The 20626-nt window shown below is 33.7% G+C and overlaps 1 protein-coding gene across 1 annotated transcript in view; it reads left to right on the top strand.

Annotated features, from left to right (window-relative positions):
• Positions 1–1139: 1139 nt before the first annotated feature.
• Positions 1140–20626, top strand: part of LOC124535187 (calexcitin-1) — a 64432-nt gene continuing 44945 nt past the window's right edge. The window contains exons 1-2 of the mRNA XM_047111288.1: positions 1140–1221; positions 10516–10545. The gene's annotated coding sequence lies outside the window, so the exon portion shown is untranslated. The remainder of the gene's footprint in view (positions 1222–10515; positions 10546–20626) is intronic.

The following is a 20626-nucleotide window of genomic DNA, read 5'->3' as shown; positions in this document are numbered from 1 at the left end:
AGGTTTAGTAAACCAGTACTACACGTACAAGCTTAATTTCCAAGGTCATTTTGACGCCTTAAACGTCTATGTATATCGTCATTCACACAATTTATCCATCGTTTCTTTGATCGTCCCCTACCTCTATATCCTTCCACATCCATGTTTAAGACCTCTGTTACAACCTGGTCTTTATTTCTCCGCATAATATGTCCATATCATTTTTTTCCAGTTTTCACATAGCTTCTCGGTTACCGGTGACATTTTTAAACTTCCTATGTACTATCATTGTAATATATTAAATAACCTTTGCTAGGAAACAAAATGTATTGCACGATTATATATTTTTAAGGTCTATTAAATGCTTCAGTATTTTGGAGTAAAGTTTAACTGGATTTATGGCCATTTAAGAGGGTTTAAATGCTCAACTAAAGACTGAAAATATTTTCCTCACTGTTTATTCTGGTGAGATTTATGCTTTCAAAGAAATCCAGTTTTCTTGCAAAAAGTTTTAAGTTTCCCCAAGCCGTGTATTGCTTTTAGAAGAGCTAAAAATTATATTTAAAATAATTTCTTAGCGTCCATTAATTTTATGTTTTATAATGCTGAACTTGGTATGGGCCGGTCTTTATTAGAATTTAATTTACTTTCTGTAGAATGAAATACTTTTTGATGGGTATTTCATTTTGTTTCTTGTACGGAATGAGAAATATAATGAAATGAATATTAGCTTTGAAACGAGCTACTGGTAATAGCAGCTACATTTTACCAATATTTAGTAAATAGAACAGACTTAATCTGATAAAAAAGTATATATTTTATAAAACTAGAGATCAAAATATTTTAACGCAAGATATTTTAATAAAATTCTTTAAATAAAGTGCTTAAAATATTGTTAATTCTAGGAGCCATACATGACAATGTCGAAGTTTAAATGTATTAAACTCGTTCTCTAATCTATAAATATGACAAATATTTTTCATAAATGTTTAGTTGTATTGTGATATTAGCGAGACTTTGTTGTTAATCGATTCGACTTGTATAAAAAGTCGATTTTCGTTGTAAATTGAAAGTTATAAACAGGCTTAACATCCCTCGGGCTCGGAATACGAACGATCAATCTTCGGTTCCTTCTGAACTGCAGTATGTAGACGAGACATAGTGGATCGGCTCACTCCGCCGCACGGCATTCCACGTTGTGCCGCGCTCGCTGCCGAACGCCTACTAATACCTACCCGAAAGGTAAGTGCCACCAATAATTTCAGTCTTCGAAATTCGAAATTTAATTTTTTTTTTCGAATTCGAATAAAGCGATATTTTATGTAGGCGTAGGATTTCTTTTTTTTTCACAAAGCCCGCATCAAATAAAAAAGTTTTTATGTAAAATTCGTAACTGATCTATGTAATGTTGAAACTTTTCTTGAAATACGTTTCGTATAATTTTAACTGACGCTCTTGAAGTTCGGTACGTTGTAAAACTTTCGAAATCAACGCGATATTCGCCGTAAACGTTTCGATTTAAAATTTCCGAAGTAATAAATAACTCCTTTTGAAGTTTTCCGCGTTTATATCGTCGAGAAGTTCGATGCGGATTTTCTTTAATGTTTAGAAAAGATTTTGTTTGAAAATATTTCAAACAAACTTATATTAGAAAAAAATCTATATTCAAAACATAGCATTTTAAATAATGAAATAAATAACTTTCGTCTTAGATCAGGCATAAAATAATTACAAAAAAAAATTTAAAGAAATAAAAAAAAAAATACGCCAACTATTTACGTCTACATGTGGCGTGTGGGTTTTATTAAAAATAAATATAGATTAAACAAAAAACGTAATAAATCCCATGAGACCCCATGGGTCAAACAACACACTTGGATGGTTACGTCACACTACCGACGATAAAAACCTTTTTTTAAATAACTTCTGTTATGCTTTTATGTAATGAGAATAAGTAGGTGCTATCGTTATTTTATTAAAATACATAAATATTCTAAATAACATTCATTTTAAATGTTTATATATACTAATCACTACTCCGCCCTTTTCAAAGTACATATACAGTAATTCATATATAATTAGTAAAGATATGTAATATCCGCGCAATGTATATTGTAGAGTTTAATGCATAAGATTGTATTGTGAATATATAATAAAATAAAAATATTCAAATTTTTCATTTATTTAATAAAATAAAATTAACGGTGGATGGTGATGAAACAATTCATCCGATTGAGATGAAACTTTGTTAAGCGTTCTCTCTACGGCGGCGAAGCAAAAATACATTTTTTATTTGTAAGCTTATCCTTCAATGAAACGTGTGTAGATCCTTAATGTAACCCTACGAAGCCAGGACGTTTTGCTAGTTACTTATTAGTGATAGAACAACATTTTTTATTAACATTAATTAATAATTAATATATCAAGCGTATTGTTCAATACAAGATAACAACCGTAAAATGGAGTTAGTATCTGTTCATATAATAATGTATAAACTTCATTGTATTTTATTAAAATATCTATGTATAATATTTAATCGTTGGAAAATACGTAGCTTAGTTCTTATGTAGTTCTTCTCGGTGGCATCAGCATTCCGAACCGAAATCCAAATTGCTTAAAATTAAATGAAAGATTGTATTGGCAAATGGGCCATTCGGTGATAAGTCATCAAAGCCTATATACATTGGCGCTGTTAGAAATATTAACCATCCCTTACTTAACCAATGCACCAACCTTTTGAACTCAGATGTCATGTCCCTTGTGTCTGTAGTTAGACTGGCTCAAGCACCCTTCTAATCAAAACACAATAATATCAAGTCTTGCTACTTGAAGGCAAAATAACTGATAGATAACCCAGCCAGATTACCTAGTCAGGTTACCTAGCTAGACGGAATTGCATAAAGCCCTAAAACGAAGTAAAAATATTGAGAATGTTGTTTTAGACTTAGATTGAAAATAATTTATTTGTTTTTTTAATGTATCGGTTGGCGGACGAGCATATGTGCCACCTGATGGTATGTGGTCACCATCACCCATAGACAATGAAGCTGTGAGAAATATTAACTATTCCTTACATCGTAAATGTGCTACCAACCTTGGGAACTAAGATGTTATGCCCCTGGTGCCTGTAGTTACAAAATATTTGAATAAATCGTTTATTCTCCTTTTTTTCTGTTTAATATAACATAAACATTTTGATGCATCCATTATCATTAGTCTTTGATATTAAATATGGTATATTTAGCGCTTTGTCGAAGTTCCGTTCAAATTTCCGTTATTGATTGTTCGTGGAAATTGACATCCATTTTAAAAATCCTTTCTCCGTAAGCACATGTCGGCTAACGGAAACGTTTCAAGTATTGAAGCGACTTTAGTTCTTGAGAATTGTAGAGTAGTAGTATTTCGCGCTATCACATACAGCCATTTTAATTAAAACAATGTATTATTAGCTCCGAACAATTGTTAATCGAACGTATTCTATATTATTTTTTTATTTTGTGATCCTTTGTTCATATAAAGACAAAAATGTATTTAATAAGTATAAAAATATAAACTATATATCCAAAATAGGTCCTATTATAAAATACAAAAATAGTTTTAAAAAAAATAGCAAAAATATTAAAACGAAGCTTAATCTATAAATACTTAGTTTCAAATCTTAACGTATTTAATTCAAATTGTATCTATACCATTAAAATTCAGACTCAGAATTTGGTATTTTAATAAAATAAAGAACGGCTGACTAATAATATGTCACTTAAGTAGTTATGTACTGTTATAGAAAATAGACGACAACTATATTATATAAATCAGTACTACTATATGCCAGTATGTCAAATAAATCAGCATCAACTATTGCTATTTTAAGTCCCATGATTCAAAATCAGAAATCAAAGTGTACTCTATTCGACTTGGCTCTTTCAAGTACTCTTGAATCGTGTTTTAACAACTATGTATATTAAGTGAAGCTACCAAATAAATTGGCGACTCCTTGACAATAAGAGGCAATTAAATGACAATATTAAATAATTCCCATCATGCCTATTTGTTCGTTAGACTTCCTTAAATACTTTATAAAATAAAATCAAAATTCAAGTAGACTGTAGATCGTTACAAAATCAAATTAAATGTAAATACAACACTTCAGATTCGAAGTATTTTAGTAGATGTATTTCTGTAGTCAGATAGGTTGTATTAATTAAACTCAAAGTGTAGTTTCATCAATGTAACGAACATTTTCAGTACATAAATACAGCAGTAATTATTGCTTATTTTTTTTTCGTAAGTTTAAAACACTGAGAGAAAGGTAACTTTGGTAAATTACGGATTTCTTTTTCCTTTTCTCTAGCATTAAACTTCAAACAATTTATCAAAACGATTACAAGATTGCAGAAGTAAATTTAATAATAAAATAAATAGACTAGAACAACATGAGAAACACTTCAACAGCTTATAGCAAAAATATACTAACAAACTCGGTTGATTTGTTGGTATATACGCTCTTTATGAAATTAAAAAAAAATTAACAACCTATAAATTTCCCACTGCTGGGCTAAAGCCTCTCCCATTAAGGAGAGTGCTTGGAAAATATTCCACCACGCTGTTCCAATGTGGGTTAGTGGAATGCACATGTGGCAGAATTTCAACGAAATTAGACACATGCAGGTTTCCTCTCGATGTTTTCCTTTACGGATGAGCACGAGATGAATTATAAACACAAATTAAGCACATATGGTGCTTGCCTGGGTTTGAACCCGAAATCATCGTTTAAGATGCACGTGTTCGAACCAGTGGGCCATCTCCGCTACTATTATGAAATTGAAATAGGTTAATTTCAAAATAAAACTATTTAAAAAACACTCTTTAATATAATTGCATTTATAAGGTTCCACGTTGCTCCAAAGCGGGTTGGTGAATAATATTTGATGGAATTTCATCATATAGATGTAGGCTACCTCACAATATTTTGCTTTGCTGCCAACAGAACGCAATAAATGCAAATAATTTAAAGGAAAACTCACTTTTCACGATACTTATACTGTTTATAATTGGTTACAATTAAGATAAAATAACCTACAAGCATTTTCTATATGTAGAATTATATATCTTGCTGTTAAAAACGTTGTAAGTGCCTTCAGGGAATACAGTTATATGTGCAAAAATAATTACAATAAAAACCACATCCAAATGTTTTAAAAAATAAAAACTTATACGTCCTTAAAATTATATGACCACAGCTTTTGTTTTTATTTCTTTTCTTGATTTTTTTTCAAACGAGATTCGGATTAAAAAAAAAGAAACAAAATTTATTACAAAACTCATTCAAACTTCGCAGACTCTCGTCAATTCGTTACTACGAGTATGTTCATGGGAGTTAGGAAATGTTTATTTTTTTAATATTTTCCTTAATTTTACGAAACAGGCTTAAATGGTACATTCGAAATTCGAAATTATTATAAAAATATAAATGTTCTCATTCGGCAATTGTCGTTATAAATGGCATTGTTTCCGACTTTACTTTACAATCAAGAAGCTTTGTTCCGTTAAATGTAGCGTATTCTAGAGGTTATATTACGTCACATGAGGGTAGGTCTTTGTGCAAGCCTCTCTAAATACTGAATCGGTACTATACCATCATGTTATCTACCGCCAAAGAGTATAATTTGATTTGTTCCGTGTTTTATTTTATTTTATTTTTATTAGGACAACCAACAGTAGATACAATATCACATGAAAAATTAATAACACTTTAAAATTATCATAGTAAAAGTTCTACCATTTACAGGTAGTCTCAACGTGCATATTATTGAAAATATAAATTAAACATTATTAAAACTTAATTTATATAATAGAAAATAAAAACATACATTAAAATATACGATTAAAATTAAAATTATGAGGATGATATGATTATGATATGTGTTCTATCGTCCTCATTACGTCGGATTTTTCCTGTTATTACTCCGTACGATGAAAAAAAATCTTTCACGTGATAAATTATAATAATAATTCAAATTGTATCACCTTCCCGCTTTCACTTTGTCCTTTTAATAGGAATATCAAAAAGGAGGCCCGCAGGGAAACTTATATTTTATGCAAATATTTTCGGCTGCCAAGATAAGCCGTTTCTCTGAGAAAAAATGTAAAATGTTTCGTACAATCTATTTTTATCATACTATTCAAACGCGCTTTTTCTGTACATCAAATATATCTTTCTAGAATATTCTATATTTATATAACTGTGTGTAGATAAATAATATTTAAAATTATTACTTTTATTTTTCAAATCAACTGAGCAATTATATAGCAACGTCGTCGTTATCCTGCACCATCAGCCCATTTCCGTCCACTGCTGGACATAGGCCTCTCCAATTGCACGCCACTGAGATCGTTCTTGGGCTACTCGCATCCAGCTCCTGCCAGCCGTCTTGCGTAAGTCGTCACTCCACCGTGCCCGAGGACGTCCTACACTACGTTTGCCGAGACGCGGTCTCCACTCTAGAACACGTTTCCCCCAACGGTTATCGGTTCTGCGGCAAATATGGCCAGCCCACTGCCACTTCAGCTTACTAATCCGGTGGGCTATGTCGATGACTTTGGTTCTCTGGCGGATCGCCTCATTTCTGATGCGATCCCGCAGAGAAACGCCGAGCATAGCCCTTTCCATAGCACGCTGAGCGACTTTAAACTGGTGGACCAGCCTTGCCGTGAGTGTCCACGTTTCGGCTCCGTATGTCATGACGGGTAGGACGCACTGGTTGAAGACTTTCGTCTTAAGGCACTGTGGGATCGACGATGTAAAGATTCGACGTAATTTTCCAAACGCTGCCCAACCTAGCCGAATTCTTCTATTCACCTCGTCCTCAAGGTTGTTTCTACCAAATCGCAGAGTCTGCCCAAGGTAGACATATTTTTGAACAACTTCGAGGACAGTACCGTGTATCGCAATCGGTTCCGGTAGAACATGTTCATTGAACATGACCTTGGTTTTATCCAAGTTCATCCGTAGGCCGATACGCATAGAAGAATCAGCCAGATCGTTCAGCATTTGTTGTAGGTCCTGCAGCGTTTCTGCTACGATGACGATGTCGTCCGCGAATCTCAAGTGAGAGATGTATTCGCCATTGATGTTGATGCCACGTCCTTTCCAGTTCAGCGTCTTGAACATATCCTCCATTGCATTAGTGAACAATTTGGGGGAAATAACGTCCCCTTGTCTCACTCCTCGATGCAATGGTATGGGATTTGTTTGCTGATTCTGTACTCGGACGGACATGGTGGCGGCTTCGTAGAGACATCTCATCACTTGGATATATCGCCAATCCACTTGGCAACGCTGCAGGGACTCCAGAACAGCCCAGATTTCAACCGAGTCAAAGGCCTTCTCATAGTCCACGAATGCAAGACACAGGGGCCGATTATACTCTTGGGACTTCTGTATAATCTGCCGCACTGTGTGGATGTGGTCTATGGTGGCGTATCCGGTCCGAAACCCGGCCTGTTCTGGGGGTTGGAATTCGTCGAATCTTCGTGCAAGACGGTTCGTGATCACTCTTGAAAACAGCTTATAGACGTGACTCAGTAGGGATATGGGACGATAGTTCTTCAGCAGGGTTTTGTCTCCCTTTTTGAAGAACAGGACGACCACACTCCTACTCCACGCCTCCGGAGTTCTCCCTTCGAAGAGGACAGAGTTAAAAAGCTTTTGGAGTTCCTTGAGTACCGGATTACCTCCTGCTTTTAATAACTCTATAGTAATACCGTCCTCTCCAGGGGCTTTTCCATTTTTAAGCTGTTTAAGAGCAATCTCGATTTCGCCAATACTGACTTCAGGCAGGTCTTCTGAGAAATGGCGTGTTAATGTAGCTCTAGAATCCTCATTTTCGGGATCAGGTCGAGGTGCATGCGATGCGTATAATTGGCCGTAGAAGTCCTCTACTTCCGAAAGAACTGCCGTCTTGGAAGAAACGACTTCTCCACTTGATGTGGTCAACTTCGTCAGGTGGCTCCTTCCAAGAGATTGTACGAACACCTTAGACCCCCGATTCTGCTCGATTGCTCTTTCAATCGTAAGAGTATTGGAGCACCGGAGGTCGTGTCGTACGCGCTTGCTGATCTCTCGGTTTAGTTGCCGCTTCTCTGACGAAGTGACAGGTGGGTTTTCACGTCGTTTCTTCATTAGGCCTAAGGTCTCTTCTGAAAGTTTGGACTTCCTGCCCTTACGCTGCATGCCACAAAATCTTGTACCTTCTTCCCTGAGAATTCGAACTACATTTTCTAGGGTCTGGTTTACGTCTGTTGTGGTTTTCACGGTAGCGAATCGGTTCTCCAGGTTTGACTGGAACGTTTCAGATCCCGCAATGGGTTGGAGCAGCTTTGGTCGGAGCGTGGACTTCATCAGACGGACGCGCTCGGCCCTAAAATCGATATTCAGAGAGCCTCGGACAAGTCGGTGATCACTACCGGTATTGAACCTGTTGATCACAGAGACGTCTCTGAATATGTGCCTCTTGTCTGTCATGATGAAGTCTATCTCATTTTTGGTCATAGTGTCGGGGCTTTGCCACGTCCACTTCCTTTGGGGCTGTTTCTTGAAGAAGGAGTTCATCAAGAAGAGCCCCTCCCGTTCGAGGAAGTTGACAAGCATTTGCCCCCTATGATTCCTACTTCCAAATCCATGGGGTCCTACTACCGATTCGCTGCAATTCTGTACTCCCACTTTAGCGTTAAAGTCCCCCATGACAACGTTGTAGTGGGTTTTCGTGGTGAAGTGGAGGGCCCTCGATATATCATCGAACAATTCTTCCACTTCATCGTCCGAGTGTGTCGAGGTCGGTGCGTACGCTTGCACTACCTTGAGGCTGTACCTCTCGGTGAGCTTTATTATGAGGTACGCAACCCTGTTCGACACACTGGAGATTTCCACAACGTTGTCAGCTAGGGACTTATTTACCAGAAACCCAACGCCACCTTGGGATTGTTGGTCTCCCTCTCGGAAGTACATTAGGTGGCCCGAATCGAGGGTTACGGTGTCCTCTCCCTCTCTCCGGACTTCACATAACCCTAATATGTGCCACCTAATTTTCCCAAGTTCTACCTCAAGTTGCGCCAGATGCGAGTCAAGCCGTAGCGTGCGTCCGTTGTACGTCGCAAGGGTCAGTCGGTTGTGGTGGCCTCCCGTAGCCCGGTGATTCTTAGCACCCCCCGTCCCGCCGTTACCATCATCGCCACCATGACGAGGAATAGCGGGGCTGCCGGGAACTGGGGGCCGTGGCTTGTGTGAGTGCTTCATATAGAGGATATTGCCCATAATCCTGCACAGTCACAATTAAATTATGTAAACAATATTTTTTTTATAATTAATCTTTATTAATATCAGAAATGTGAAAGTAACTTTGTCTATCTGTCGCTCTTTCACGACCAAACCGCTGAACCGAAAAAGATGAAATCTGGTATGAAACAAAATCGAATTCCAAGAAAGGACATAGGATACTCTTTTTGCCTGATACATGTACATATGATACATTGCCCTAAAATGCGAGCGGAGCCGCGGGCGACTATTAGTATTATACTAATACTCACTTGGTGGTAGGGCTTTGTGCAAGCCCGCCTGGGTAGGTACCACCCACTCATCAGTCATTCTACCGCTAAACAAAAATACGCAGTATTCTTGTGTTACGGTTTGAATGGTGAGTGAGCCAGTGTAACTACAGGCACAAGGGACGTAGCATCTTAGTTCCCAAGGTTGGTGGCGCATTGACGATGTAAGGAATAGTTAATATTTCTTACAGCGTCATTGTCTATGGGTGATGATGACCACTTACCATCAGGTGGCTCATATGCTCATCCTCCAACCTATTCCATAAAATAAATAAAATAAAATATAAAAATAACGAGTATTACTATAATGTAACAATGCTGTGGACGCAGTATTAGGGAACGCTATATACATATTTAAATTTCTAATGTTTTATTCTGTATTCATTTAACGTATTTTGGGGAAATAACTATAATAAATAAAAAACAGGATAACTGTGACCGCTGGGGAGTGCTTCATGTAGGTTACAGTTGTAATTAAATTTATGATTTTTTTCATTCGTCTCACGGACGTTTTATTGTATACTAACACTATAAATGCCGAAATGGCCCAATTGTTAAGTGGTTAACCGATGATTGCTGGTTCAACCTAGACAAGCACGACTGAATTTTAATGTGCTTAATATGTGTTAATAATTCATCTCGACTTCGGTGATGAAGAAAAACATCGTGAAAAAACCTGTATGCGTTTAATTTCAAAGATTTTTTTGTCAATTGCCATGTGTGTCCAACACGCATTGGTGCAACGTAGTGAGTCTTAGTCCAGCAGTGGGAAATTTACAGGCTGTTACTATATAATTCTACAAGCAAGCAAGGCAAGGCAATCTTGAACTACAAGAATATACTTATAATTTTATTTTTAACAACTGCCGACTGATAAAATACAAGCAAAGCCGCGATTAAATTCTAGTTATTAATGTTATGATTTTTTGATTGCAGGTTTCCTTCGAGCAAGTCGTCGCAAATCAAGTAAGTCTAGAATTATTATATTCTACTTCAAAAGATTTATTTTCTATTATATTTAACTTTGTACGATTATATTACTACATACCATATTTAAATATGGAATACTTAATTAATACATTGGCAGTAAATGCAAAAAAGGTCCTATAACTTAAAATGTGACGCTGTCTGGTAAAAAAATACGTATGTGCAATAAATAACAAAGAAAAATTTACATAATGTACATAGATTGAATGGAAAGCATTTTTGTGAAGATTCAAATAAAACAATATTAAAAAGAAGCCATTACAATGTTCTCGAAATCGCAAACGGTTAACTTAACTTATAAACAATGATTTATCTCTTTCTCTCTTCCATGATTTCACACTTAAAAGAAGATAACAGTATTGTTAACATCATTTTAGTAAAACCAAAGGGAAATTAGAAAAAAAATAATGATAACATCTGTAGATAAGTGACAGTAAAAAATAAAAATATTTCTTTTTTTTAAATAACATTGTAATGAGGTAAGAAAATTTTACGCTTCTTTTATTTAGGCTGTATCCATGTTTTATTTATTTATTTTCTCTTTGTAGTGTACAAGAAAGTATAAAGTAGAAAAAAGTAAGAAATACGAAGGCGATTTAATTGGTAAGAGAGCTATCTCTCAAATTATTTTAGCATTTACTGAGAATTAAACAAATATATGTTTAAGTATCAATACTAAATTTCCTTTATTTGTGCATAAATGTTTAAAAACATCGATTGGTGAGCACAGTAATAATCATTATTATATTACTATAAAAATGATCAATGTTTCGTCTCTGGTGTATTTTTTTTCTTAAGTTTAGTATTTTCAAAGGACCAAGGAAAATTTTCAAAGTTTCTTATGATACTCATTTTTTCAACGATCACAACTACTTGTTGCCAGTTATAATTACTATTTACTTCTAAATATTTAAAGCTGTGTTAATATTTATAAGCCATGAACAATGTAATACTAGCTAACATACAGCTTGTATGGTAAAATTGAATTTAAAAATACTACTTCAATTTCATTTACGCCAAGCGAACGGGAAAAGGGAGTTGACAGTTTCAATAAACCAGCCGAATGCAACAATCTACTTTCGAAATTATACAATTACCAAAGAGCTTAATTGTATCTTCGTAGTTAAAGAGAAACTACCTTTAAACATTTACGAAGCATATATTTATATTTGCTTTATCAGAAATGTCCACGAATTCTCCGTTCAAAAGCTATACCTACAGAGAATTGGACGGTATCCAGCTTAAGCCTGATTGAAGTTTGCCCACTATAGACTTGTTTAGAAATCACTGCTATTTGCTTCTCCAATTAGAGTGTTTTGCTTTGTCCGAATACTAAGCTTCGCTGATAGTTCGATTGAATAGTATTCTGTACAAACATAAACTATAATATTACTAGTCAATAAGTCCTAGTCAAATATGCCATTAATATTTGACAGTCTCGTATCAATGACAAGTTTATCAGGCTGAGGATTTGTCGTTCCAAATTTGATCTGACTTGGTTCAAAAAGTTACAGATTGTATATCAATTTATTTTTTGGTGTTCCTGTATTCGAATCTTCAAGATATCTCCTCTGTTTTGGATAGTAAGTAAATAAGTTGATTCTATGCCTGTTCTTTTTTCGTTCACGTTGGATTGTTGTCCCAGCACACTATGGAAATCGACGTGTGCTGAAACAAAACAAACACATTTGTAATATAATCCTTGTGCGGTTTCCTGTGGAGAGAAGTGTGTGCTGTGACCGAAAGCACCAAAACAATATCATCAATTCTTCCTAAGTGTTGCAAATTTCTATTGTGTCCCTGAAATTAGAAAGAATTCAGAGATGGATCACATCTTGTCCCCCTCCCTAATCTCTACTCAAACACGGGTGATACGGCGGAAAGTAATTCTACAAGTACTATATCCAACAAGTAATGCACTCTCAATTTCCTCTCTCATAATACGACGGAGCCGTCCAATCCAAAAGTTCCTCTTGTAATCCAATGGACGTAAAATCTTCAAGACCGGAAAAGTTAAGACGCAGATTTATAAACACAAATGTTTAATCAACGATAGAAGTTGGAAACATCAGACGTCTGGTTAAGTTTTGAAGGCACTTAGAGTTTAGCTTTCCCTCGGCGGACTTCAACATTTCTTGATGTAAGATAAGAATCAATTCTGACGTGGACATTTAACAGAATATTTAATTTAAATTGACATTTTTTTGGGTTAGTTTATAATTTAGTAAATATAAATGCAATTAGAGCCGAGATGGCCCAGTTGTTAGAACGCGTGTATCTTAACCGATGATTACGGGTTCAACCTAGGCAAACACCACTAAATTTTCATGTGCTTGTAATTCATCACGAGCGCGCCGGTGAAAGAAACATTATGAGGAAACCTGCATGTGACTAATTGAAACGAAATTCTGTCTGGAACAGTACAACATTTTGTCTCTGAAAAATGTATCTAATATACGTCTTCTCTCCTCACTCACACATAGACAATTTCCGAAAACTAGTGAACTATAAAAGACCCACACATTTAAATATATTAACATAGCTTTGGTTAGTATGATAAGTCTTGAAATATTTTTATTTAACAACTTTATCCGGTACTTAATTAACGAACGAATTAGACTTTACAAGCACATCTTATACAGAAAAATGCAATTATAGCATCTCACAACTAATGAGATTTTTTATAAACATACACACACAACCCATACATGATTCGATGAAAAAAAAATACCTTATCTATTCATTATTATATCGTAACTAAGTCGTCATGAAATAATTAAATGATAAATTCATAAGTATTATTAATTATATGTATGTATTAATTTTATTTCTTTCTTATTTAATATTTTTCAGCTCTCTAGATATAAAATACTTTTTCAAAGAAACTATTTATCTATTACGAAGGTTAAATTTATCATTTATTTATTATATTTACCGTGCGTAACATAAGATTAAACATAGACCAAAAATATATAGATATGTTTTTTTTAAAGATTTCTGTTGTTTAGATAGAATTAGTACGGCTTTGCAGGTAAATATAGGTATATACCAATAACAATTAATCTCATAATATAAAATAAAAGTTTTAAGAATTATATTGAAACGAAGTTTCTTTCCCTATTAATATATATTATATGTTACATAATAGGCACGATGAAATAAATGAACATCGTTTGTGAGTAATAAAAGGACGATAAAAAAATAAAGAATGGTAATAAAAAATTAATGGCTTAACACATATGCAATACACATACACCAATACAGTTAAGTCATACGCCACATACACCCATACATGCATACCTATGCTTGTAAACACACAAACACACGTACTGTAATAGCAATAATGTCAAGAGTCCAGCAGAGTGATTCTGTAAAAAAAATTCAACCGACACATTTTGACGCAAGATGATACACGATTTAGATTCATGTGTCGTATACAACAACAACAACAACAGACTGTAAACTTCCCACTGTTGGGCTACGGTCTCATCTCCTTTTTTAGATTTGGAACATATTCCATCACGCTGTTCGTGGTATCGTATACATTATATAATAATTAGGCATAGTCAATATCGCATATAAAATTGTAACAGTTGACGTTTGTTTTCTGCGGTGAGTTCGATTTTCTTCTTGCAGAATGCCTCCACAGCATTGATATTTTCTTATATAAATTGTTTGAGCCTTATTCAAACGAAAACCCGTAATGAATTCTCAGCCTCGTCCCTATGTAATTAATTTCATTACTTGTGATAAATTAAAACTTCTTAAGAAAATTTACTGCGTGAATTTTTGACACATTATTTTAAAAAGGAAAAAGTTTAGACAAAAATAAATTGGTTATTATTTATCTTGACATTTAATAAAATATTTTTCAACGTCGAAAACGATTTAAAATTTAATCAAACACAAAGAAATGAAGGCAACATTTTATCGAAGCAAGCATTTACCTCACATTACATTCTTACCACGATTTCACGAAATAGAGCGGTTGAATTACCGATTCTGCGAAATTGTTTCTCGAATTCTTATACATTTTCACTTTAGCTTGCTATAATATGTCATACCATATCGATATAAAAGTTACAATACAGATATATACGACTTTCGAGTAGTGTATACACTTTCGAGGATTTGATTCCCGGCCGAGTCGAAAATATAGAAAATTCATTAGTTTTCTAAGTTGTCTTGGGCCTGGGTGTTTGTGGTACCGTCGTTACTTCTGATTTTTCATAACACAAGTGCTTCAACTAGTTACATTGGGATCAGAGTAATGTATGTCATGTTGTCCAATATTTATTTATTTATATAGAAGTAAAACATTTTTATAAACACACGTTGAAATTGACAAATGTTTTTTTTTTCGTATGATCAAAGCCCGATAATATGTCAGCCAAAAATTAGTGAAACCTGTTATTTATGTTTGCACAAATTCCTTTACCGTAACGTTAAAACATTAGTATAATAACATTCTTAAATAACCCAATCTGTTACATTTATGTAATACTAAGATTGTAATACTTCCTTACAAGTTTTATTAAGAAAAACTTTCTCGTAACCGAGTCTGGTCGATATTGCGCAAAGTATTCGCCGTGCAAAAGCAACGCCTATCGTCGCTTTTGGCTAAAAGATGTTCCACCGATATATCAAAAATCTTCAGACCAATTTTGTTTTCTGGGCACGTTTTTATAGTTATGAGACTTATTGGATAAATCGATCTCCACAGACCAATGTAGACGTTCCAGACTCATTTTCTTCGAGTGTACATCCTAATGTAAAAACCAAAAATATTACAAATGTCAACTGTGTCTCTCACCGATAAAGGATTACAAGTTTTTTTTTTTTTTATTAGACCAGTACTTTATTTTTTAAGTGTGACCTAAAGTGTTAAAAAAGATTTTTTGATTTAAATTTCGAATAGAAAACTAAAGACTTAAATCTATCAGTAAAAATTAAAGGCGCTTAATTATCAAGATTAATTTTTAATATGCCCTGTATAAACAGCTTTTTAATTGCTTTAATGTGTTAACTAAATTTATTACTTCTTGATTACTATATTAGATCTGAAATATGCTATTGTTTCAAGGGATTCGCCGGATTTTTCTATTTATATTTCATTATTTTTAAATTATGTAAAGGCTATTACAATAATAGTGAGTTTAAAGACGATACGCCTTGGAAATACACGATCTCTTTGAGGTTTTTTATTTATTAAATTTTGAATGATAATGAAAAAATGTACTTAGTTTTTTTGTAGTTCCTTCTCCTTTTTTATAATAAAAGGAGAAGGAACAATTATATATACATATATATGATAAGTAAAGGATAAGTTCGACTGTAATATTTTAATGTATAAAATTATATATAAAGCTTATTTAGAATGAAAATATATATAATTTGTATATTTTTATGTCTTATTTAGTTAGGTGGACTGACAAATGATACCTGATGATAAGGGGTCACAAGCCGTAGATTATAATATATAATATGATAATTTATACTCTTAGAAATAGTAATTATACTTCAAATCACCATTAAACCACCCACCAAACAAGTAAGGTGTTATGTTCCCTACATAAGACTTCCAAGGGCATCGGAGGTTTTCTGTGATAAACCTTTAAGTGAAATTTATAACTATCTATTCCAATGAAACTTTTTAGCATTAATCAAAAATATCAGCTTATTCTAGGTTTTCCAAAAGGCTTGGCTCTATATATGAAGCATCATAATACCTAAAATATAATAAAGTGCCTGCTTTCTTAAGGTTTCCTTTGCTAAAACTGTTCCTCCACTAGGTGAAGCCTCACCAAAACGACAGTCTTGGATCCATCCCTGTATACATCAAAATATTTCTTGCAGAGCATTAAAATGTAGTTGAAAAATCTGAACCACAGTACATCAAAGCTCGCTCAAAGAAAATAAAGTTTGCGTCGTTAGCAGTTTCACTTAGAACCCTGTTTCTGGAGCCGAGCTCCCACTGAATTATCTCAAAGTGCATACTTTACTTTTACGTACTGAACTTCAGGATATTTTAAAGATAACATTCACAAACAAGTTTTGGAAACGCTTGCCAACTTCAGAATTGGCAAATATAACGGCGTGAGTACGACATAAGCCATCGCCAAAACGATAAGCGTAATGGTTTAGTATTAAAATCAAAATATTATTTTAAGCAATTTAGAACCATGTGACCAGGATTAAAATGAACGGAAACCTACTAATGATTTGGAATGTGGACTTTACCGAGACTTACCTACAAATTAAGTAGTTATTGAGTAGTTATTCTTTTTCCTTTATAAAATTACACAACGTTATGTAAATAAAATATATTATAAATAGAAATAAACGAATCGTGACATTTTTTATTAATGTAAGTATTAAACATTTGTCAAAAAATAATAGACAATTTTCGTGTTTTATAAAACCAAATAAATCAAAATAAACTTTATTCAAGCGGGCTTTTACAAGCACTTTTGAATCGTCATTGAACAATTAAATGAATCTACTACCGGTTCGGAAAGAAGATTCTACCGAGAAAAACCGGCAAGAAACGCAGTAGTTACTCTTTTTCAACATTTTCACAAAAATACAATCATATTAGTTAAATACAATTATATATGTATGTAATCTATCCTGCCTGGAAGTCAACAGGTATTAATTCCAAGCTTTTTTATTATCTACAAAATCTTGTATCAAATATCCCTTTTCTACTAATGTATTTTTTATAAACGATTTGAATTTACCAAACGGTAAAGTTAAAAATGTCTGAAGAAAAGGATATCAAACATAGACGAAAATTTATTTGTCTAAAAACTCACAAGAAGGGCTCTTAACGATCACGTCAAAGTGTCTTCCCATGGGATTAGGAGAGTAATTAAATAGAGAGTGCATCTTTGTTTGCGGTACACGCTCTTGAACTATCACATCCTAAGCAATTACTTAGCTTCTCGTAAGAAAGGCTACCGTAACATAAATCTGTCTTAAGAACATCAAACATCAATTTTATTATACATAGTTTATAACAAAAGAAACACTTCTTCAAATTTAATCTTTTAAACTGAAATGTAACTATTATTTTGTAGATTCTTACGAAGACTTTTTAATCGTAATATTAAATTTAAATATCTACCAGTTTTGAACGTAGATTATATGAAGAAGAAGCAACAAGAAACGTTTGAAAATGAATTCCATAGATACATCCTCCTAAGGTATCTATAACATTATATATCCTTCATAGTTATGTCAGCTAAATGTAAATTTTCCTGCTGGACTAAGACCTCTTTTCTGATTTGAGGAGATAGATTTAGTATCAAGAGTATGCTTCTCCAATATGAGTTGGTAGACATAAGTAGATGTACAGCAAACGTATACAGGATTCTTCACAATATTTTCCTTTAACGGCGAGCATAAAATGATTTATAAACAGCAATACACCAAATGAAAATTCTGTGATAATCTTGTTTTAAGATTCACGTGTTATAACCTCAGGGTTATATAATAGGCATTTGTTTTGTTCAGTAAGCTGAAAATAAGTAAATTGTTTAACAGTCTGTTTGAACGTTGAAATGTTTGCACACGTATGTTTAAAAGCAGCCTTAGCTCATCCATGTTTGCGTGGGAACAATTATGCTTCGTTATTCAACACTTTAATAGTATTAGTCTCCTTTTTAACTAGAATTATATTATTCTAGCAGATTTGTTTAATTTATTTTCGTTAAAAAAAACTCTTGGATATCTTCCAGAGCTTTCTCGAACAAAAAAAAAAACAAAATCGAATCGTTCAGAATAATTACTTCGTCGTTGGAAGAAGGGCTTAAGCACCAAAACGTTGCTTTTAAGAAATGAGGCTTGAAGTTAAGAATTAAACCTCAATTCCCAAAGATACCATTTATACTGATAAAGTATTGGTCTAGCTTACAATCGTAGTTCCTAAGCCACGGTTCGTATAGAATACGTATCTTTAATTCTTGTAGCATGAAAGATACGTTTTCTCATTGTTACCTTTTCTTAAATAGTCGTGAGCAATGAAAATCAAAACAAGTTCCAATTACTTAGGAGATTCCATGAAAATTTATTAATTGCATTAAAAAATACTGGGCCAGGGTAATATAGTATTATTGTTATAGTTTAGAGTTCAGTAGCAAACAGTGTATACAACGTCTTCTAAAACACTTAAAGCTATTGATTCTGTGTCCTCTGAATAAATATCAAGAAACGAAGTAGTACCTACATGCTTGGAACTATAAAATATTATATTATGGGTATTATACATTGTAATTATAAATACCTTGTTTTGTCCGTTATTGTTCGTATAATTCTTGAAAATTTGTTCAATGTCTAAGCATAAGCCTAATCTTCGAAACAAACGGAACAGCTAAATACCAACCTGATACTTAGTTGGTGACATTTGCTACACAAAGTCAATTCAAATCTTCAAACATTTAGGTATTCGAATAGTTCTTACGTCAATTTTATATATATGTTGGTCCGAATCCATTTTTATTCAGCATTCCATCTTTTCGCGAGGTGAACGTTCAATTTAATTTCAATATATGTAAATTTCTAGTTAAACATAAATCGTGAGTCAACGAACCGGTTCAATTAACCTAATCTGGTACTTGCGGGAACAATTCCAGTAATTACGTACTGGAATTCGGTAATCCAATTGTTTTGGAACATCCTGATTTAGATTCGCTTTCCAATTTGTAATAAAACTTCTTTAATGAACTATAGAAATGCCATCGACGAGAATCAAGTTCGAATTTCACTTAACAATAAATTGGATTAGATATTAGATCTTTGTCTGTTTACATAAAACTTGAATGTATGTATACATAATGTATGTATGTTTATGTTTTAGATTTCGTTAGTAAAATAACTACAAGTGTTAGTATATTAAATACAGGAAATACTTAAACAAATAATTTAGAACAAATAAATAAGACGGTCAAGGAATTAGGAATTATGTTCTTTTTTATATCGGAGAACATCGCTTACTCTGATCCCAATGTAAGTAGCTAAAACATTTGTGTTATGGTAAATCAGAAGTAAGGATGGTACCATAAACACCCAGACCCAGCATAATATAGAAAACTAATGAACCTTTTCTACATCGAGCTGGCCGGGAACCTCGGAATAGCGTAGCCATAAACTTACCGTACCTTGGTACACACTACTCGACCACTGAGGTCGTCAAAAGCTACTAAGTATAATCGTACAATACAAACACTTCGGTTAGAAGTCATTGAATATAGATGAATTCATTAGATTTCGAATATTTACGAATTTAATCTCATAGGCATATATACCTTTTGATAAATGTCAAATTCGAGTCCCTCACTGAATTATCCAGGGGATCGTTGGGATCGCGAAATCCAATTTCGGGATGTATCATATACATTGAGCATTTGTATGATTTATCACCTTTCCGAGATTTATTATAATTTAGTACCAGGAACGCATAGATATTCAGAGTAGCTCGTCTATATATCTTGGTAAGATTACCTGTAAATGGAATTTTTTATGTCAATTTAAAAAGATTTGAAACTCACAAACGTAATATTGAAGATAGGTAGGTAGGTTGCTCAAGTTAACAAGATTTACTACGAATAAATTACATGCTAAGGCAATCTTATCACTAGTAGTTATCTATTATAGACAACCTCGGGTGTATTTCGATTAGACCTACAGATATGTTACTGCTTTATATGTACCTATGTACATATGTATATCCATACTAGTATTTTAAAGCTGAACCGTTTGATATTTGGTAGACTGCGCCATTCTCAGGATCTACTGGTCCAATTTGAAAAATTCTAGGCTTTATGTCGCGCTACGACCAATAGGAGCAGAGTATCAATAAAAAATGTTGCAAAACGGTGAACATTCCTCCTTTGGAGAGCTTCCGTTACATGCGCCGCGAATAGCGGTTAAAGTTTTGCAATTTGTGGCAGAATCTGCAATATACCTAAGCGAAGTCAGGACGAGCCTTTAGTATTTAATAAATTTTAAAAAGATTATATTAAAAAGAAAGTAGGCTTTATCTGATAACACAAATATTAGA

This window comes from Vanessa cardui, chromosome 14 (assembly GCF_905220365.1).
Source record: "Vanessa cardui chromosome 14, ilVanCard2.1, whole genome shotgun sequence".
NCBI classification, from domain to species: domain Eukaryota; kingdom Metazoa; phylum Arthropoda; class Insecta; order Lepidoptera; family Nymphalidae; genus Vanessa; species Vanessa cardui.
The sequence above is the reverse complement of the archived record's forward strand: the minus strand, read 5'-3'. Positions and strand labels throughout refer to the sequence as shown.